At 45.9% G+C, this 23022-nt stretch overlaps 1 protein-coding gene across 2 annotated transcripts in view; it reads right to left on the bottom strand.

The window, feature by feature from the left end:
• Positions 1-20630: 20630 nt before the first annotated feature.
• The window catches only part of Sobp (sine oculis binding protein homolog), a 168224-nt gene continuing 165832 nt past the window's right edge, over positions 20631-23022 (bottom strand). For both annotated transcript variants that reach the window (XM_090338333.1, XM_090338332.1), the window contains one exon: positions 20631-22535. The gene's annotated coding sequence lies outside the window, so the exon portion shown is untranslated. The remainder of the gene's footprint in view (positions 22536-23022) is intronic.

Raw genomic sequence — 23022 nt, forward strand, 5'->3', positions numbered from 1 at the left:
GAAAGCCTGTGACCCTGTACAAGTTCCCAGCAAGGAAGTGGGGAGCCACCTGGGAAGGGCTTCCTCCTCGGAATAAAGCTTCAGGCTCTTTTGCTCCTCTGAGCTAGTCCTTGCTGGTTACCCAGGTAACTTCCTGCTTGGTGTGCTCAGACTCAGTGTTATTTCTGGTCTGGATATGAGTTTCCAGAGGAGATTAGCATTTTCGCCAGAGTATAAAAGATGACTGTCTTCATTGTGAAAGGCCGTGATCTAATCTTTTGATGATCTGGTAGCACTCCCCCTCCTCTTTCTCTCTCGCTCTGTGTGTGTGTGTGCCTGAGCTGGCTTTGAACGGTGATCCTCAGATCTTCAGCCTCCTGAGCATCGAGGATGACAGGTGTGAGCCACCAGTGACCCAGCTAGAGCTATTCTACTTTCCTAGTGGGGTTACGAAGAAAGGTTCAGCAAAGGCAGTGCTAGGAGAATCTGTGACACCAGAGGAGCAACTCTGAAAAAGGAGCAAGTAGGTTGCCACATGAGGGATGGGAAGGTGGGCTGGGAACAGCAGTCAATCAGTCAATGTCTCCAGTGGGGGGTGGCATACAGGCCCTTTCTCTCCCTCCACCCAGTCTCCTGAGAAGCATGGCGGCATCTCCAGTGAAGTGTGTCCTCCCGGGTGCAGTGCTTAGATGTGGGAACAGCCCCTCCTCCCTTTCCTCCTCTCCTCCCAGCACCTATTCCTCTCCTTGTTTCTCTCTTCATTTACTCTTTCTTCCTAAAGGCAACAGCTTTCATGCTTCTACATTCTTTAGCAGTAATTTAAAATATGTTCCTTTCTTCTTAAGAACAAATCTTTGCATTTCAAGGACGGAAGGACAACAAATGACAGACAAAATAAGCATGTACTTATAGGCATGTACACAAAAATTCAAGATAAACAATAGCAAACAGAATCTGGCTAAGTACTGGGTTGCTGACATTTGATGTTTTTTACCTACAAGAACACAGTAATTTTATATATTTCAATCTAATTAAGATATGTTATTACCAAATGGGACTTACCCTAGAGAAATAAAGATAGTTTAACATTTTGTATTATCATGTTAACATTTCATGTTAATGTCTCAGTAGATGATAAACTATAATTTGATAATTCAAGATTAAGTTTTTCAACAAATTAGGAATAGAAGGATATGTCATTAAACTGATAACAGATACTTCATCCAAGACTGGGTATGGTGGCTCTTGCCCGTATCCCAATGACATGAAAGGGAGAGGCAGGAAGATCCAAGACTTGGCAGGCAAAGTATGAGACCCTATCTGACCCTATCCTATGAGACCCAGAGAACAGCAGGCTAAGAGTGTGGCCTGTGTGGTAGGACACTTACTTAGCAACCCTAAATCCTTGAGTTCAAATCCCAGTATCACAAAAAAGAGAATGTTTTATCAAACTTAAATAATAGAACAGTAAAACTATTCTTTTAGTAAGTCATTTACGGATGGCAGAAACTACGTTTCTCTCATGAAGGGAGAAGGAAATTGCAGTTAATGGAGGGAAAGCCCAGAATGAGCTATGCAGTTTACATAGCTGAATTGCAATCAGATAGCCATGAAGCAATGGGCGCGATGCATGCACCTAGTGGCCTGGGACTACGTATATTTCTGGCTGTGATTGTGAAGCGGCTTAGAAGCATCCCAGTTCTAATGTCACATACATTACCCAGATTTCTAACTTTCCATTCTTCAATAAAGAGAAGTGGAGCTCTTTGAAAAATGGATTCTCCTGATTTTAAAAGCAGTACAGAAAAAAAATGCAGAAGACCATAGGACATGTTATATGTATAAGGTAAGAAAATGCAAGGGGAAAAAAAAAAGGACAAGAGTACATCAAAGTACAAAAATCAACCTGAAAAAGTGCTAACAGCCAAGATGGACAATTCCAACAAACTTATAAATAATGTAGTACAACCTAAGTGCAAAAAAACACACAAGTCTATGCTGAATAAAGAAATTATTAGTTAGGTGCTGGTGGATCCTGCCTGTAATCCTAGCTTTTCAGGAGGCTGAGATCCAAAGCCAACTCAGGCCGAAAATCCCCAAGAAGCTCTTATCTCCACTCAAAATGGAGAGCACTAGCCTTGGGCAAAAGAGCTCAGGGAGAATGCCCAGGTCCTGAGTGCAAGCCCCATGATAGACAAAGAAAGAAGAAAGAAAGAAGACATTATTTGATAAAAACAAAAAATAGGAAAGAGAGGTCATCTTTAAAGAAGTATTTTAGATAATATATGTAACTGTTCTGCTTTGTAAGAGGTAGAACATGATCCTCTCTCCACCCCTTCATCACACACACACACACACACACACACACACACACACACACACACACACACACGATGGGAAAGAGGAAGCTCTTAAGGAGATAACTCCTAGCAAGCATTGCCTTAAGTGACCAAGGGTAACTTCCTGGGCAGTATGTCATGGTGAGGGATAGGAACCCCTCCCCCACCCCACTCCCAACCCGATGTGGTACCACGAGAGGCCATGTCACCTGCCTGTTAATCTTCTGAAAAACCCATAACCCCAATCTATTTACAAAGGAAACCCAAGTAAGGGACAGTCTACAGAATAGCTTTTTCCTCAGAACGGTCAAGGTCACAGGACAGTGGAGAGACATGATGAAGAAATCCATCCCAGTATGGCATCTTGGGTTAAATCCTGGGGCAGAGAAAGGACATTGGTGGAGAAATGGTGAAATCAGAATAAAGTTTAGTTTCACTAATATTGATATACCAAGGAGGGACGGCTTAAGTTTTTTTTTTTTTTTTTTTTTTTGAGTCATGGAGCTTGAACTCCGCCTGGGCACTGTCCTTGAGCTCTTCAGCTCAAGGCTACCACCCTACCCCTGGGCTTGGACATTGTCTCTGAGCTCTTCAGCTCAAGGCTATGGCCCTACCCTTGAGCCAAGCCCCATTTCTCCTTTTCTAGAGGTTAATTGGAGATAAGACTCCCAGGTCCTGGGCCCGGAGGTTGGCCTAATGGTATAGTGCTTGAAAAGCATGCATGAAGACCCGGGTTCAATTCCTTGGTACCATTTACATAGAAAAAAAGCTGGAAGTGGTGCTGAGGCTCAAATGGTAGAGCTCCAGCCTTGAGAAAGTCCAAGGACAGTGCTCAGGCCCTGAGCTCAAGCCCGGGATTGGCAAAAAAAAAAAAAAAAAAGTCTCAGGTCCTTTTGTGCCCAGGCTGGTTTTGAACCTTTATCCTCAGATCTCAGCCTCCTAAGTAGCTAGGATTACAAGTGTGAGCCACTGTGCCCAGCTCAGCTGGCTTAGTTTTAATACAGGTACTATGTTATATATGATGATAAAAATGGGGAAACTGAGCAAGGAATAAATGGAAATTCTGCATCCTGTCTTTGTAACTTTTTAGAAAGTCTAAAATTATTCCAAAACAAAACATGTATGCATAAAGCAAATCTTTAAAATTAGGAATGCGGGATGGCGCATGTCTGTAATCCTAGCTGCTCAGGAGGCTGAGATCTGAGGATTAAGGTTCAAAGCCAGCCCAGGCAAAAAGGACTTGAGACTCTTATCTCCAATTAACCTCTAGAAAATGGGAAGTGGGGCTTGGCTCAAGGGTAGGGTGGTAGTCTTGAGCTGAAGAGCGCAGGGACAGTGCCCAGGCTGAGTTCAAGCCCCATGACCCACAGAAAGAAAAATTAGGAAAAGTAGAAGGGTGACCTCAAGATGCTAATCAGAACTTCAAGGGAAAAAGCACTGTGTCGGGATCAAAAACAGAAAAACTAAAATGAACATGAATTGGTAAGAGATGATTATTTACAATAAAACCTCAGAATAATAGGCAAATATTTTTGCCTACTTCTCAGCAACAAACAATGAAGATACATAGAAAATACAGAAACTCTTAAAATGCACTGTGATTTCAAGAAAGGTGTATTTTATTTTTTACTTCACTTGTTTGTTTTTGTTGGTCGTGGGACTTGAACTCTGGGTGTGGGGGCTGCCCCTGAGCTCTTCAGCTCAAGGGTACCACCCTACCACTTGAGCCACAGTGCCACTTAAGGTTTTCTAGTAGTTAATTGGAGATAAGAGTCCCATGGTCTTTAGTGCCCCCCTAGGCTGGCTTTGAACGCAATCTTCAGATCTCAGCCAGCTGAGTAAATAGGATTACAGGCATGAGCCACCACACCCAGCTATTTTTTATTTTTGTGTGTACTAGTCCTGAGGCTTGAACTCAGGGCCTGGGTGCCGTCCCTGAGCTTCATTTACTCATGGCTAGAGCTCTACAGTTTAAGTCACAGCTCCATTTCTAGAATTTATTTGAAATGCATCTAACCTAAGTTGCCCAGAGTCTCTTTAGGGAAACTTATTTTTTTTTGTATTAAAAAATCTAATAAATGGACAGGTGCAGGCCGGGAGTTTGGCCTAGTGGTTAAAGTGCTTGCCTAGCATGCATGAAGACCCCGGTTCGATTCCTCGGTACCACATACATAGAAAAAAGCCAGAAGTGGTGCTGAGGCTCAAGTGGTAGAGCTCTAGCCTTGAGAAAGTCCAAGGACAGTGCTCAGGCCCTGAGCTCAAGCCCAGGACTGGCAAAAAAAAAAAAGGACAGATGCACCATGTTCATGGATAGGAAAACAACAATTTCCAGATGAGGTATTTTTACCCTTTTTGCCATCATCCCTGCATGACGGGCCTGTGTCATGGACGCCATCACGGGAAAAGTGGTTGAGCCAGTGAGTCTTGAGTTGGTCCTGTGGTGAGTAAAAATTTTACCACAGCTGAGTTCTATGCTTTTAACAGAACAGCTAAAAAAAAAAAAGTCTTCTTCAGGACCAAAGTCTCTTTTACTCTGGCATCTGGCCAACCAGGACATCATAAATAACACGTCCAGTGGAAAAAACTGCTTTCATTCATTTCTATGAGTTTATAAATCAGTATGTTACTCAGTTATCCCCTGACTTCATCTCATATTTACTCCAGCAGTCTGCTGTTGGGAATAGTGTCCTGCAGGAAAAACTTACATTGTGAGATGTGTAATTCATCCTCTTCCAATATGGAAAAGCAGACTCATCGCATAAGGAAGGACGAGTATCCACCGCCAGCTTTCCACTTGGACACAAGCCATGGCTAAGCATCCAGGAATAATTGGGTTGGAAGATGACTCTATCAGCTTGGATCATAAGTTTATGGCTGGCAGTTCACACAGGAGTCTCTACATGACCTGCTCCAAGAAGAGTCAACCTCGTCCTGCTTCAGGGTCTGTGCCTCTTGTTTGCAAGAGGCTCCATGACACAGCCCCACACCTGAATCTGTGTGTATGTAACACCTTCTAATTTGCAAATCACTCTCTCACTTGAGTCATGTAATACCTCTGTGACTATTGCCATTGAAAAGGGGAGAATGGGGAAAGCAAACCACATAGCTGCTGAGCAGCTAGTAGCAGACCAGCCAAGCCAAAGTGTACTTCCATAAAAAAAACTCAACCCTGCATTATTCTTTCTCTCTATATCCACCCCAACACCTTTGTTTCCTATGGTGCTGTGTCTAAATTCTGCCTGCACTTACCTCTTCAGATGAAGTCTAGGCATGGTTAAGGTGTTCATCAGAAGCTATCTTATTTATCTGAAAGCAAAGAAAGACATGTGGCTAATCCACACACGGGAAGGGGAAGGGTGGGTCTTTTGGTAACTTAATCATTGTGATCCTATTTATAAGAAAAGTTGTCTCTGCAAACTAGGAATTTCAAAATGTAGCCAGCAACCCCCTTCTATGCATATTGAAACACCCATATCACCTGGCCAGCTCACTGCTGACCCCTCGTGGCCGAGAGACAGAGTTTCTGCCCATTTCCAGACACAAAATGACACACAGCCAAGAAGAGGGAGTGCTAGGAACCACCAGCCTTCCTTCTTTCCTTCTGGGGTCCCCTGACAACCTCCTTCTTTCTCAGTGGGTTCTGCTCAGTGGGATCTGTTGAACTTGCTGTGGGATCCAGCTGCCCAGCTTCTGCCAAGCTAGGGTGGTAGTCTTAGGGCCCTCTAGGGGGCATCAGCTGCCCCAGGCAGGAGCCAACACACAGCACTCTCCAAACAACTGAGGGACGCAATAAGGATTTGCTAATAAAACCACAGACACCTGAACAATAGGCCTCCTTGTCTTCTCATCTCTGTTGTCAGTAAGTCTGATGAGCCTCAGAAGGGGATCCAGGACCCCCTCCCAGAAATCAACCATAGAGCACCCGCCTTTTGTGAAAACCACTGAAGCAAATAGCACTTTCCAGAGAGAAATCACCAAGGACCTGGTTCCTGGCAGCAAGAGAGCACCTGGCGTTTGAAGGAGTCACCACTCGCCCTAACGGGCAGGGGGTTCCTGAGGCTTGAATATGACCTGCTTAGTTGTGATACCTAACTGTGGAGAATCCTGGCATTTTTTATATATGGCATGCAATGAATTTAGCTGAAGGGGCTTTTTGTTGTTGTTGTTTTTAAATCCTAGTAGAGTCATCGGTGTGGCTGTGAGTAGCTTATTAATTAATAAGCTTCCTAAAGAATGTGTGGTTCTAGCAGAAGGCAGCATGCTTATCCATTGTACAAGGAATCCAGGAGTCAAGAAGCAGGTCATTTAAGAAGCAAATCATTTAACCTCAAGCCTTCTGTCTTCTCACATAGAATATTAACAATGCTGGATTTGGTACCGTGTGGTTTGTGATCATATGTGCATCGTGATCACACAGTCTAATTAAAAGATGCAGATTACAAAGTCTCTGGCCTGAGGCCTAGGGTTTGCATTTCCATCCAGTTTTCAAGGAATTCTTCTGCTCACATGCTTTAGAATAATGAAGCAAAGTGGTATATACCCACGATTACTGAGGCCTGTTATGTATGAGGAGGCAACTTGAGATCTTTGCCTGAGAGAATTCCACATCCCGGATGAGAACAGAGGTAAGTGAACAAAAAGGTGGAGAGAGCCCATGCTAACAGGGAAAACAGAGGGTGGGTAACTCTGCTGTGGTATCACACAGAAGGCTTCCCCGAGCTGGGGGGCAGGAGTTGAGTCTGGAAAGCTGAGTTTCTCCAGGTACACAGAGTGCCATTGAGAGGGAGGGAGGGGAGGGTCTGCAGACATCACCACTAGCATGTGACATTGTGCTTTCTGTCCCAGGGCTGTTGAAAGCTCTGCCCTGACACAGAAGCCAGCGTCTGTAAGAGGAGAGGGACGAGCTAAGGATTAGCCCATGGTTTCCATTTGATCCAAAAATGGATCCAACACTGGTAATCCCATCATCTCCTTTCCAAAGAAGTAAGAGGTCAGGTGCCTCGGAACGCCCACGGAGTCCTGTGCCACATCACTGCAGCTTGCGTGTGGGAAGGCCAGGGAGCCACTAGTCAGGAACTTCTACAACAGACAGCCTGGAGTTTTGTGTCAGCATAGTACTTTCTCAGTAAAAGTCTTCTAAAAAAAATAATGGCGTTTTTCTTATTTTCTTTACCCTTTTCTTTTCAATTGCTTTAACTTTCTAATATTTAAAACTCTTTTCTATAGCAATTGGGAAACCGTGCCAGTAAAACACTTTTAGTTGTTTATTATAATGGGTTGTAGTCCATGGTTTTAAGTCTGCCAGTGTGAGTTCAGCTCATGCATAGCTTGCATTCAAAATAGCCATCATCCAGCCACGCCTGTGGTGGCTCATGCCTGTAATCCTAGCTACTCAGGAGGCTGAGGATTTCAAGTCAGTCTGGGCAGGAAAGTTTGTGAGACTCTTGTCTCCAATTAACCACCAAGAAGCAAGAAAGCCATGGCTTAAGTGGAAAAGTGTCAGCCTTGAGTGAAAAAGCTCAGGGTCAGTGCTCAGACCCTGAGTTCATGCACTAGTACTGGCTCAAAAAACAACAATAAAGTCATGGAAAATGTTAATAAGGATTAAAGTTAAAAGTCTACCATAACTGTGGCAATATATTGTGAAGGACTCGTCCTTACAGTATGTGAAAACTGTTTTCTGATTTAGAAAAGAATTCTGTATCATTGATAAAGGAGCAAAGTTCCAACCTATGTCTTGATCATTTTATTTCCAACTTATGCATTAACGTATAAAGAAATAACGTTCACCATATGCCAGAACTATCATCCTTCAGTAATCACATACAGTTTCCAGAACTTAGCAAAAAAATCAACAAATGAGTTCAACACCAACAGGCTCTGGAACTTGGAATGAAGAGGTGCATATTCTGTTGTTTCTTGCAAAATGGGCCACTATGACAGTAACATTCGTAACAACTTACATACATATGCGCGCGCGCGCGCACACACACACACACACACACACACACACACACACAATTTCACCTGCAGAGTAAACACTGATCAACATACCATCAATCTTCTCCAAATTTGACATCTGTGGAACAAAGCTCACACACAGGGTAGCAAAATATTGAGTTGGTTTTAATTGCTGCGGGGGCAACTGGAAGGAGCACTAGGTTGAGAGCCCATGAGGAGCCCAGGTTGTCATCTTGACAGTGCCACTCCTGTGCTGTCTGTCAGTGTCAAACCTTTCCTATGCCTTGGCTCCTCTGTGGGCCGGACAATATCAACAAGGCCCTTCTGCCTCTCAAATGTCATGATTTATGCACACATGAGCAGGGAACAATTTTGAAGCTGCACAAGTGTAGACCAAGACTCGGTAGTAGGAATGTGCTAATCTAAGGAAACATCATTGTACGGGGTACAATTCATGGGAGGTAAAATGTCTGGGAGTCCAGATGCCTGGCCATGTTTGAGGGGCATGGAATGGGTGCAGCTGTTGTTTCGATGACCTATATTCACAATCTGAGATAGGAATTTGAGATATGATTTTAAATAGTATACATGTCGTTCTTTTTCTATTTTTCTATTGTATAAAGTCTCAAGTTGAAGAACCCTACTAGAAATGGCATGCTTTAGTGCACAAAGTCATTTGTGATTACACAATGTCATTGTGATTTAAAGGCCCTTTGGTGGCTAGACTTCCTTTTTTTTTGTTGTTGTTGTTGCCAGTCCTGGGGCTTAAACTCAGGGCCATGACACTTTTCTTGGGCTTTCTCAAGGCTAGAGCTCTACCACATGAGCCACGGCATCACTTGCAGCTTTTTCTAGGTATGTGGTACTGAGGAATTGAACCTGGGTCTTTGTGCATGCTAGGCAAGCACTCCACCACTAGGCCAAACTCCTGGCCCACTTTGGTGATTAGATTTTCAATAGTGGTTCCATGAAATGTGGTGGACAAAGGGAAGATAAAAGCCTCAGTTAATACAATGTCTTTATGGGTGGCTTATGCCTGCAATCCTAGCCGCTCAGAAGGCTAAGATCTGAGGACTGAAGTTCAGAGCCAGGCCAGGCACTAAAGACCATGAGACTCTTATCTCCAATTAACCACCAGAAAAATCAGAAGTGGTTCTGTGGCTTAAGTGATAGAGTGCTAGCCTTGAGCTGATGAGCTCAGGAACAGAGCCCAGGCCCAGAGTTCAAGGCCACAACTGACCACACACACACACACACACACACACACACACACACACACACACACACACACAAAGGAAGCAGGCGTCTCTCTCAAACTATGCTGGTTTGAGGTAATATAATTCTGCCTGTGAGGATGTGTGAGATGTACTAAATGCAAGGGCATCACTGCCCTCTGTCCCTTCTCTGTTTCCTCCAGACTCAACCTTTTCTAATGCACACAGCAGCCTCAGGCCTGAGGTCTCACGAGGTAAGAACAGAGCCAGCACCTGAACCTCTCAAATGTGCATGGTACCCCCATAGATAATTAAAACATAGAAAGCCCTGTTAAAGCTCATGGAGTTCCATTGTAGCCTTTACAGTGTCGTACAGGAAATAGTTATGCAGGGAGGGCCCTGAGCCTGGGTAGCTGATTAATTACACTGCACAGGAAGTTTGGGCCTCCATTTCTGCCCAATGGGAAAATCCACTTTCAATTCTGACCTCAATACGGAAGTTACTCTTCCTGCCAAAAGGAGTGAAGTATAGGTCCCCACCCTCACTGCACAGCAGAACCAAAAATCAGAGCCCAGAGAAGGCACCCATGACCAACAAAACTTGGTCTGTGGACAGACAAAGCAGGCAGCTTGATGGGAGAACCTTGGATCCTTGGTATAGGAAAAGAGCTCTTCTCATACACTGGCTGAAATGCAGAGTGAGTCTCGGAAACAAAATCTTGCTAGCAAACACAGAAAAAGGTCCACAGAGTCTAGTAGAGTCTAGACTCACCAGATTGCACTACTAATCAGGTTCTTGGACAACAGGGAAAGCATACAGAAGCCCACTGGACATTTTTCATTCATTTTTCAATCTGAGATATGATTTTCAAATATATAGTTTTGGGGTTGGGATGTAGCTCAATGGCAAAGCACTTGCCTAGCAAGTACAATGTTCTGGGTTCAGTCCCGAGTACCAAAAACCAAAACCCAACCCCCCACTCCCAAAATGTAGTTCTTATTTTTCTAAAGTCCTAAATTGAAGTGTCATTTCCTCTGTGAATGATTTTAGGGTGACAAGTGTCCCCGGGAGTCCTTGGAGCTTAGGGTGAGCAGCCCCTCTCCCTTCCATGCGGGAGGAGGTCAGCTTCCATGTCTGTGCAGCGCTCATCCACTCAGCCAAGGCCCAATTAGGACACAGAAGGCGCACTTTCATGGAGACAACGCAATGAAGGAATTGGCAGTTAATAGCTGAGAAACTGAACAGAGGGCAGAGGGGTAATCTGGAGGGAAGAGGCCACTGGGAAGACTGACACTCCTGGGGTCTTTCCAGCGCAATATGGACACATGAGGAAAAGGAGCTGTTGCTTAGAAGATGTCTGAGCCACAGAGAATAAAGGCAAGAGAGGAAAAGAAGTACCTTTTCCGCAGTTTTCCTTGGACTGAATTTAGCTGGGTTCCATTCCTGCCCCCAGTAAGACATGGTGATCAAGCATCGGAGAGCAAATAGACCCAGGGCCAACAACACTTGCTACCACTTGGTCTGTAACGCCTGCTAAGAATGGATGCTGCAGTCTCCTTCTCATGATGAAGATGAAGCCTCAGAAACATGACAGACCATCAGAGCTAACAGCACAGAGCAGTAAATCGTGGAGCAGAGACAGAAACTTACCTCTTCCATCTGTCCACCCACACTCTGTCCACTCTCCCTGTTTGGCCCCGTAGTAGGGTGAGGGGCAGAGAAGTGTACTGAGACAGCATGACATTTCCAAGCTGGTTCTATGGTGGGCATCTTTAGCCTCCTGTTCCTTCTTGTGCCAGGAGCCAGTCAGGGTGCCACATGGTGCTCTGGCACGAGGGGAGGCCATCATGGGCCAGGACGGCCAGCCAGGGAGGTAGACTTCTGGAGGGTCTTTCCAACCTCCCCCAGCCTCCAACAGAGGCCTCTGCATGCTCTTCTGAAGGACAGAGCAATGGGCCAATACATTGGCAGTGCCAACTAATTATCTAGCTCTCCTTCTGCTCCCTGGAAGGCCCAGCCCTGCTGGACAGGCAGATTCTGTATTCCTGATGTCAGATGGCCTGGCTCCTCTCTCAGTGGAGCTGGTATTTGGTGAATCCTTCGGGCTCCCATTTGGCAAATAAAGCACAAACATCTGCTGGGGTTCTGGTTGGTCTGTGGCAGGCTTCAGTGTGGAGAGGAATGGAGAAAAAGGCAAGCAGAGGAAAAGGTCACAGGTTGGGTGGGGAGCCTTTCTGAGGGAGTTAGACACAGTGTGATGAGGGAGCTTTTATCAAGCTAGAGCTCCAATGGCTTTCCTTCCCCCCACCCACAAAAACGAAATAAAAGAGAAGGCAAAGGAAAAAAAAAAAAGAAGGCAAAGGAAAGACGATGAGTTTTCCCCGCGCTGTGTTGGAAAGCCTGAGGTAGAATCTCTGGATACTTTTTCTCCATTGCTTTGCTCCCTCCAACTGTTCCTTTTTCTCACCAGTTGGCTATTATTTTCCAACGCATTTTGATAATTACTTTATTAATCACAAAAGATAAACAAAAGCCTAAAAATACATGAGTAAGCGAATTCCTAGTGCCAACAGTGCTTGGATTTTTATTTTTATTTTTTTATAAAGATGCTCAGTAAAGTATAAGGGCTCCATCCTCAGTCATTGTCAGCTCAGTGGAGTCACTGCTAGGTTAGGGCCCCCTGCACTCCTGCTCTCCTGAGCAGGGCTGAAAGGGTTTCCATGCATCAAGAAAACACCAGCTAAGTAAAATAACCCCCTGCCCTCTTGCCTAAGGCTGCATCGTTATTATAACCCCCTCCCCGGATTTCCTTATTAAATCAACTGATTATTGACTCAAGAGTTGAGAGAACACTTTTTTTTTTAATCTACCCCCTTTTTAAAAAAGTGATATGCAGAGAGTTTGTATCATTTCAATTGTTTAGAAAGAAAAAGTGCCAGTTACTGAATGAAGGCATCTCATATTTCTGAAACCAGCTGTGGTCTGGTAGTGCTCCATGAGAGACTGGACAGAGTACAGTCCATTCTCCCATGCATCTCACAGAGGAGCCCAGCCTCCAGGCTTGGGGTGAGCCTTGGGGGAGCGCCTGGACCCTGAAGTTACATTGGGGTACCAGCCCAGCTCCTACCTTGATTCTGAGTCCAAGACTTAGGCCTGAAAAGAAGAGAAAAAGTCACGAGGGGAAATGAGCCTAACCACAGGTCTTGTCCCACCTCCCCTCAGTTCTCTCCCCAATTTCTATTGCCCAGAGTAACGGCAGTCCATCCACGTGTGGGAATCCAGTGCGGTTCTTCTCTCCTATCAAGAACAGCACAGAGCAGTTAGCCCTGCTTACAGACTGCCCCCAACAGCCCGTAGCAGGTCCTATAGGGCTCTCAGACCTGAAGGAAACCATCTAATTTATAGCAGCTCACGTAAAAGCCATCAGGAGAGTCATGAAATGATTCTCCATATGGTGCCCAGAAGCTTCCAAAAACTGTATGAAAAAGGCGCTTGGAAGGAGACAAGGAGGGTGGAAGCCAAGTGTTTGTGGCAACCTGGAAAAGACACTCTTCCCCAACCCCTCCCTCCTGGGACCCTGGGGTAGCCTGGAGAATCAGTCTGTGGCCATCCCAGGTCAGGACGCAGGGTCACCGACATTGGCTGCTTCGATGTTTCCATTAACCAAGCTTATGTTTTCTAGCATAAGTGAACTCTACAGTTACATCGTGTGGAGGCTTCAGGACGTGGTTTGCCAAATGGAAAAACATTTGGAGGTTGGGAAAATATCTTGCACATAAATTACCGAAGGCGAAGAGAATCTAAAAGAGGGATGAAACCAGAAGCCAAGGAAAAGCCAGGAGGGTGCCAAAGTCAAAATGGAGTGAGCCGGAGACAGAGAAAACAATGTAATGATCTCTCTTAATGACCTGCCTTCAGACGGAGGAAAGACAAGTTTCTAAGCTGGGTTTGAGTCTTATAAACGCCGGGTGCCTGAGTATTGGGAAATAGATTTTAAATGGCTAGATCAAGCCCATTTTTCATCCTTTGTGAGCAGTGCTCTCCATTGATTATGTTAAGTGCTGGTCACCCTAAGAAACACAAAAAGCTCATTGTCTTTGACTGTGGCAAAGGCCAGTTACACACTTGTTAATTTCCTGATTTATGACACTGAAGGATGAAACTAAGAGGGTGCTTCTCCTCTCTCTCTCTCTCTCTCTCTCTCTCTCTCTCTCTCTCTCTCTCTCTCTCTCTCTCTCTCTCTCTCTCCCTCTCTCTCTCTCCTGTCTCCATCTCTCTCTCTCTCCTGTCTCCATCTCCCCCCCCCCCTCTCTCTCTCCTGTCTCCATCTCTCTCTATCTCCCTCTTGCCCTCTCTTTTTGGTAGTAGTGGTGGAAACTATTAAAACAGAGTCAGACCAGGAAGTTTGTGATAAAGAAAAGCCAGGCTCTCGCCTGACATCCAATCTCTCTCTTGGCTTAAGTAAACTTGCTCCTTCAAGGCCTGCCATCAACAGAGTCCGGCTCACATTTCACCACTAAATCTGAGTCAACAATCTCTAATCTGGACACTGGATTCGGAATCCAGGCTCAGGTTGCACTTGGAAGCTGACAGCAGGGACGAGAACAGAGAAAAATACGGTCTTTGTTTCTGGTTTGATCGTCCCCAACGAGCAAGCTGAGGTCATGTGTCGTTTGCTGTCATCAACAAGATAAAAGTTTGCACCTCTCTGGCCTTGAAATGTCTCTACTGCCATTTATATGAAGGCCGAGAAGCTCTCTGTCTCTGGATTGGAGGGCCAAGTTTGTGGAGAGCTTAGATTTGGAGTCCTTTTCATCTTTCTGACATACGATACCGTGACATAGGCAGTCCTTGCAGGGTTGCTATGCAGATATACAATTTCTGAAAAGTTACACCCGGAAAACGAAAACCCTGGGCTGGATTAGCATTTCACAAAGAACAGGGAGAAAATGTGTAGCAGTTAGGTTAAAAAGCTAAACATAAAAGGGAAAAAAGCAGGGGAGGGGGGCAAGGTGAATTGAAGTTTCATGAAAATGCACTCTTTTTTTAAAGAGTCAATATGTATAAAAGCTTCTAATTCAGCTGCCTCATGTCTGTCTGCCTGAGAAGGGATGCTGGGAGCCTCGTGGTGAAGACAGGGAAGGGAAGCCACTGGGCTGGGGGGGGGGGGGGGTTTCCTGGGGAGTATGACATTAAAAGGGTCCTGCATTAAATGCGTGGCATTCAATGGGATCGTGCTGGTATAAAACAGCTCCTCTTCTACGTTTAACCTACCATTGTTTTAAGTCTTGCAGTAACTCTTCCCTTTAGTTTAACTAAACCTAGAAAGGAGGGAGGAGGCTCCATGCAATTGGTAGGTTCTAATTCCTCTCATGCTTCTTGCCATGTCCCTCTCCCTGCGAAGGTCAGAGTCCTGATTTTCCCCTTTAAACACACACATCTCCCACCCCACACATGCACATGTACACATGCACGCATCTGTATATTTTTATCAAGCATTTCCAACACTATTAAAAAAAATACCAGGTCTCACTATGTAGCACAGGTTGACCTCAAATTCATAGCCTTCCTGCCTTAGCCACTCTAATGCAAGGATTATTAGGGCAAACTACTAGGCCCAGATGGAAGTGAGAAATTTTGTTAGATGGGACATTCAAGTGGAATATTTGCGTTTTTATGAGCTATAGGATGGGGAATAATTTAAGGTTTTTTGTTTTTTAAAAAAATTTCTTTGTGTGTCCATCCTAGTGTTAGAACTCAGAGCCTAGGCTCTCCCTGAGTTTCTGTTTGCTTTGCTTTGCTTTTGCTCAAAGCTAGTGTTCTACCACTTGAGCCACAGCTCCACCTCTGGGTGTTTTGGTGGATCACTGGAGATTAAAGCCACACAGACTTACTTGCTGGCACTGGCTTCAAATGGTGATACTCAGATCTCAGCCTCCTGAGTAGCTAGAACTACATAGGTGACTCACCGGCTCCCGGCTGAGGTTTTCATTTTTATCCCAAAGACAAAGTGTCTTCCCATGGGAGAGGCATATAGGCTGCTTCTCTTGTGTCCTTGTGTGAGCTGGCCTTGTCCACCTGGTAGAGAGTGAGGGACCCTCCACTGCTGCTAAGGACATCAGAAGTTCCGGCACTTCCAACTGTAAGTTGACCTGAAGGAAAAGTCTAGGATAGGACATTGTAAAGGAGATAATTGTGAAGGACAGAAGATAGTGAGGAACACCCGGGAATTCAGTAGCCATTGTTGGAACTGTACAAGGGAGACAGAAGGACCAAGAGATCTGTTCATCAAGCCACTTGGCCCATCCACCTTGACTGTGTTGTGAGTTGGGCCAGGAAAGCAGAGAGGCACGAGCCTGGGTCTTCCCCTGCCAGGAGCTCCCAGCCTGGCTGGAAGAAGGAAGAGAAGTAGAAATAAGCACAGAAAGGAGCTGTGGGAGAGTCCCTAGAACATTCACTGTTGTTAGGCTAGAAAGTTGGGGATGTTTGCCAAGAAGAGTCCTCATTTATGACAGGAATTTATTGGAGCTCTGTTAAGAGAAAGAAGAGGCAGGGAGTTGACTGCTGTACCTTGGGAGATGGGACCATTTCTGTGCTTTATATTGCTTCAGTTACTGTCAAAGGTAAGCTCAGGGACTGGTGGAACAAGGCCTGGTCACATACCCACCCTTTCCACATACGTGGGCATCCACCCTGCCATGGGAGGGTGCAACGTTAGTGCATGGGTGAAGAGTAGCTCTGGTGCCAGTCTATCCCATTCCTCTTGTAGGCTCTGCCACTGAGCCTCCCGCTTAGTTTGCTCATCTGTGAAATGGGAATGGTAGTACTACTTCAATGCTGCAAGACACTAATGCAAAAATGCCGCCAGATACGTGTTAGTAAGATCAACAACTCCCTCTTGGAGGGCTTTGATGTCTGCTGAAGAGAGATCTAATCTGCATGTGAGAGCCAGGGAGGAGGGAGAGCCTAGTCCATCCATCGGCAGAGGTCAGGAAGAAGTAACATCCTCAAGGCTTGTGTTCCATTGGCTGATTCTGGCTTACACTGGGTTGTGAGCTGAACTGAGCTGAGCACTAATCTTTCTGCAGCCATCAAAAGAGCAGTTGACATGGGGCATAGGGCTCCAACCTCCATTCTACAGCTTCCTGAGTGGCCTGTGCCAATCACATACCTGCCCTAAGTTGCCTTTTTTCTTTTCCAGAATCTAAGCTCACACTGCCCAAACTATGCAGTTCTCTGAGAAGGGCCTGAGGTGGTCTGAGTGAATGAGGTGGCATTTGGTAGCTAAGGCTTAACTATTTCGCCCATCTGTCCAGTAATCTGGACTGCTCTTCAGCCAGGGCTCAGAGACACATCCCCAAAGTGACAATGGAACTTAGATTCAGCCCCAGCTCTCCGGGTAATGAGGCCTCAGCAATGCCACCATGCCAACTCTGTAACACCCTCCACCCACAAAACAAATGCCACATAGAAAGGCCAGTTTGTAGCTCAAAAGACCCAGCACAATGGGAAACGGACAAAATCACTGGTCCCATGTGTCCCTTTCTCCATTTGCCAGGAAATGTGATGTGGATGCCAAAGCGCCTCTCATTTTCTTCTCTGTCCTCTGCTCCTCAAACATCACCTGCAGATGAGGTGACAGATGTCTATTTGGTCTTGTACAGAACTAGCCATCATTTTTTTTTAACTTTACAAACATGATAGGAGATCAAAAACGTCTTAGTCTCATGATGTGGGCGCCAAGTAAGGGATGTGACCTCTGCTTTTCAGCCAGAATTGGACCCCATGGAACAGCTCGGCCTGGAGCCCACTGCTACGTTGTGTCTTGGTCAGAAAAACCCTTCACCCTTGTGACTGTTTTGGGGGAGGGGGCTGTGTAATGGGGGTGATGAGGATGAGGATGAGGATGCTTCACTGAGTGATGCCCTAACACTAAGCCATTACCATGGGAAGGCCCTCCCTCACTAGGGGACGACACACAGGAATAACTGTTCTGATCACCCATAGTCAAGAAGAGAGATGAATAGGTACTTTCTAGCTCTGTAGGCTAATCTGCCCTCTACCAAGGTTGAGTCAAGGTTGAAGAATCATGGCTTGGGCTCTTCTGGGTGAAATGTTACAACAGTCCTGTGACCTGGATTTAGTATTCAACAGAGGGACACAGGGGCAGAGACTCATGCCTGTAATCCTAGCTACTCAGGAGGCTGAAATCTGAGGATCAAGGTTCAAAGCCAGCCCAGGCACAAAAGGACCTGAGACTCTTATTTCCTCTAGAAAATAGGAAATGAGGCTTGGTTCAAGAGTAGGTTGGTAGCCTTGAGCTGAAGAGCTCAGGGACAGTGCCCAGGCTGAGTTCAAGCTCCATGACCCACAAAAAAAATAAAATAAAATAAAAGAGGTTTTCAGCAATGGCTATGCATAGCTCATTGTTTCAGGATTTACCTTGCTCTTTCAACACCACACCAGGAACATCAGAGCATCTCAATTCCATCTTCAGTTCCAGGGGTGCCAAATAACAAAGAGGCATAGCTGGGGGGCACAGAGTATGTCTTTGGGGAGCCCCAGCAATATGGGAAGACTGTTTAGTACCGGAAATGGCCTCACTCCATTTAAGCAGAAGGTACAGAACCCAGAGGAGAAGCCATCATTTCCCTAGTGAATCAGGCTTGGTTTTCTGGAGGGGTGGAGCAGGGAGTGGCTTGTTAATATTGACAATGATAATAGTTAATGGTGATCTTTAAATGTGCTGGGCCTTGGAAACAATAAGCAAACACGATACCATCTTAACAACAAAAAAAGATCCCCTCTGCACCCTAGTAAAAGGCAGGACATGGACAGGGCTGCACAGCAGTGTGATGGGCCTTGGAGAAGTCAGCATGGAGGAAGAAATGCCTCCGAAAAGCTGGGCTGCCCAGGGATGAGGAAGACAGAGGCAGCTCCATATACACCAGCACAACATGCAGAGAGAGCAGGCCATCAGGAACCGGTTCCTAATTCCCGTGGTGTGTGGGAGAAGCTGGCTAGCCGGGAGTGGGAGTGGACCAGCCAAGAGGCAGCCAGGGTCAACGTCTCAATAATCGTGGCCTTTGGCTGTGCTCTGCAGACCACGGGGCTGGCAGCTAGGCCCCGCTTGCAGCTCAAGCTGCCCTTCCACACCAGGGAGCATCCCGCAAAGGTGCATGGCTTTGCAAAGCTGTGAAGCTAGCCTCCAGAGGTGTGAGGATACAAGCCCCAGAAAACACCCAGATGAGACCAGGCTAGGGTACGACTTGAGTGTAACTCTTCCTCCTGTGAATCACCAGATACCCACATAGACGCCATGAGCTTTACTCTGCTCTGGTCTCTCCCTTGGCAGAAGACTTGGACCTTGTGCTCTATGTGGCTTTGACAACAGCCAAGACAAACCTGGCCTGATTCAATTCTCAGGAAATGAAGGGTCTTTGGGGCTGCCCCACATCTAATAAGGTGCTTTTTGGCAAAAAGCCTCCCAACACTCACCTTCCAACTTAACCCAAAATGAGGGGTCACTTTAGGATAACACTGACTCACTGCCATGAATTGAATGGAAGTGAAAATGACTCTTCATGAAGATGTCAGCAGCTTTTCTCCGGGTCAGGTGTAAGGCCTGTGGCTGGTCCCAAACCTCTTGGGCTTGCAACTCACCTGGCACGGGGCTCTGGATGGTTACCAGGCTCACTGAACTCTCAGTTCTTTGAATGAAATATAGGGGAAAGGAAAACCTTCTTCATAGGCTGTGAAAATTAAGGGAGACTGCTATGCATATCTGATCTCATACTAGGTTTTGCTTCCAGTTGTTCTACTTCTCTTTACGTGTGGTTTTGATGTCCAAGAGAGTGGCACATTCAGCCATCAGCAGAGGAAAAGGGTGCTGATGGCTAATGAGGTGCTACAGACTCTTTTCTGTGGGAACAAAGATACCTTTTGTTTCCAGTAGCGCCAACATGTTTGCTTGACAATCTTAGACTACAGACAAAAGCAAGACTGATATCCTGGATGACCGTGTCTATGGTCAAGTTCAGATGATCGATGCTATCAGGGACTTTGTACTGGACAGCCACGTGGGGGATGCTGGGCCGCTGGCACACCCTTTCTGGGCCTGCTTCAGCCAGGTTTGCATGGTGTCACTCTCACAAACATGACATGCCCCAGGGAGCCTGTGATAGGAAGAAACTGGGTCTCCAGGCTCTACAGGATGGTCACTTGTAGGGAGCTGCAGGTGGTGTCTAAGTTTTTAATCCATTTGTCCTTTTTTTTTTTTTTTGCCAGTCCTGGGCTTGAGCTCAGGGCCTGAGCACTGTCCTTGGACTTTCTCAAGGCTAGAGCTCTACCACTTGAGCCTCAGCACCACTTCCGGCTTTTTTCTATATGTGGTACCGAGGAATTGAACCCGGGTCTTCATGCATGCTAGGCAAGCACTTTAACCACTAGGCCAAACTCCCGGCCATCCATTTGTCCTTTTTTGACAAATAAAATCACTAAGTTCAGGACTCTGGACAAAGCTGGTCTACTTTTCTAGACTTTAGTTTTTTTTTGGGGGGGGGTGTGTTTCAACTGTAGAAACAGAAGATTGGCCTACATTTGCATGGGTTATAACTGGTATTCGTGTAGGTTCCACTTTAGGAACTTTCTGTTTAAGTCATGTAACAAGCAAGCATGAGCACAGTCCTTCCATGACAAAGGCATCTCCTGGGCCAGGGGGGTGAGGCAGGATTTGAAATGAGTGGGACGTTTAAGGGATGCTTGTATTCATCAGATGGTGCCTTCGGCTGTAAGCATCAGAGCTGAAAAGCCCTGGACACTTAGAAAGGACAATGTTCTTGGGCCTTCTGGCCCAAGAATTCACTGAACACCCTCCACGGGTCGGCAGTGATTGTGGTTGACGAGCTGGCCCCCAGGCACGGATGGGCGGGGTGCTGGTCTAGAGATACATGCCCCAGAGCAGCTGAGGGAGGGTCAGGGTGCCCCTTGCATCTCATCATCTTTTATAGCTTACCAGCTTCATTTCTTAACATGCCTCTGAGAGAGGAAGGAGAGAAATAAGCACTTTCTGTAAGAAGGAAAGTAACAACCATAGTCATAATAATAAGAAAAGCCAAATAAGCACATGTAAGTGCATTTTTTTCTTAGAGATTTATTTTTGTTTGATGAATCTGACACCAGTCAGGGAGAGAGGAGAATGTTGTAGGCCCAGCAGGAAAATGGGCATCCAGAGGGGGGCTGCTGCTTCCTGCACTGGTGAGTTTGGTGATGTTGGGGTTGGTTGTGAATGTTTTTTTCTTTTGTTCATTTTTATAAATCTCTCCCAGGCCTTGCGAGCTTTCCCTCCCTCCCACCTCCCTTCCCCTGCCCCCCCAAATTTCATTTTTAAAAAGCGAGCTCGCTCGCCAGGTGTGTCCCCTAAGCTCTCACAGCTCTAATAAATAAGGAGCACCTGTAAAACAGTAGCTTGACTTGTTAAGTGACTGTACAAAGGAGAAGATAGAAATACAGTATGTACACGCATCCATGACCCATGTGGCACAAGGTCGTTGTGACACCACCAGGGCCCTGCCCTCCCAGGTGAACTGCTCAGGCTCACAGCCTATGGGGTGGGGTATCTGGACCCCTCCAGAGGGAACATTGCTTTTGAGTTAGTAAACAGATACACTGAATCACAAGGTGATTTTTTTTTAAGTTTTCTTCTCTCTCTCTCTCTTTCTCCTTTTTTAATTTTTTTTCTTATTTTTTTTCTTATTTTTTTTTCTCTGTACTCATCAGACTGGGGTACTCCACGACTGTCTCACCAACTCAGTGCCAGTACACATGCTCTAGAGGACTTCTGGACTCGCAGCTACAACTGTACAAGTGCACACAAGTAAATCTACCCTGTTATCCTCCACCCACTGATTGAGGATCCAATTGCACATTTCTCTTAACCATGACAGGAGAAAGCAAACAGTGAAACAGAATCACAGGCAATCTTTCTCACTTTCTCTCGTTTTTCATTGGTTTGTCCATACCATTCTAATTATCACGAAAGGGCTCTGGTAGAGAGAGATTGTCTCACTGACTTCCTGGATCACCGAAAACCATCACGGTTGAAATTTCATCCGAGTCTTTCGTGTCGCCCAGCAAATATTCCCCCCTCGGATTATTTTACACCTTGAGGGTATTTTGGTCTTCAGTTCAACACTCTTGCTCTGTTCCCAAATGGGGCGCTATTTAGGGGAATTTCAAGAGAAAGCTGAGAAGAATAAACATTTACTGAGTTCTCTTGGCATTCAGTCTCTGAACAAACCACAGTATAAACTATCCATGCTGCTTCTTACATCTGTCAAATCGAAAATTAAAAGCCATAAAAGTGTAACACTGAAAATATGGCATCAAAAAGGAGAAAGGTGGCCTTTGTAAAAATAACAAGAAAAGTATATTAGCCAATAAAATATTCTACCTCTTCATTTAAAAGTGCATCCTGGGCTGGACAGAGATGATTCTGAAGTATCAGAACTCCAACACCATCTCTCCCACCATGAAAACATCAACAGCATCGGCCCAAAACCATACAATGCAAATCACAATTCTTAGTGTAGCAGCAAAACCACAGCAGTTTTTAAAAAGATTAAAAAAAGATTTTTCTTTTCCAATCCGTATCATCTTCCAGCCTCGGTCGCTGAGTCTTGAAGATGGGGCGGGGAGAATACCTACATTGGTCCTTGTGGCTTGTTGGTGTTTTGTTGGTTTTTTTTAAAAAAAATTTTTTTTAAACTAGGGCGAAATCCCTTAGTTCCTCTGGGGAGAAGCAGGCTGATGGCAGCAGGAAGGTTGGGCCGGCTTGCTGGGTCCAAGACGTGCTGGCTTCTCTGGGCTGGAGGCCACTGAGGGAGGGCTGCTTCCTCTGAGATGCTTAATGACAGGAAGCGGCTTTATTTGCTTGACTTTTAGCCAGAGGGGGTGGTGAGCTGACCAGCTGGTGTCATTGGATGGTGTGACATGGTTTACTCCGCGCCCTCTCCTTGCAAGGTACCCTGGGAATGCTCATTCCTGGGAAAAGAGAAAGGGCCGTCAGAATGCAATGGGGTAAGTCTTCTATTACCCCGCCCTCCATGCCCTGTCCAGCACAGGAGAACCTAGACTTGAGCCAGGGAGCAGCGTGCCCCCTTCCCCTCACCTAACAAGAGCCCCTACAACAAAGGCAACATAGCATGATTCCAATGTGAGTTTCATTCATGGCCTGCTCTGGACAGTCCTGCTAGCTTTGTGCGAGGAGATGAAACCCGAATCCTCTTTGGAATACTATAATGACAGGCTGTGCCACACCCTGAACAAAGACCACAGCATCCTTTACCACCCAGTCCCCAGGACTGAAGGCTTAACCAGTGCCGAGTCTTTCTAGTTCCCCCAAGGTCACTCCACAGCCAGTCAAGGACACTCCCCTACTCCCACTCCCATGCCTCAGCCCCAGACCATACCCTAGCCCTCCATGTTGCAGATCTGGTCTTCTCTGATATTTTAAAAAGACGCAGACATT

Source organism: Megascapheus bottae, chromosome 8 (genome assembly GCF_031878675.1).
Source record: "Megascapheus bottae isolate mThoBot1 chromosome 8, mThoBot2.hap1, whole genome shotgun sequence".
Classification (NCBI taxonomy): domain Eukaryota; kingdom Metazoa; phylum Chordata; class Mammalia; order Rodentia; family Geomyidae; genus Megascapheus; species Megascapheus bottae.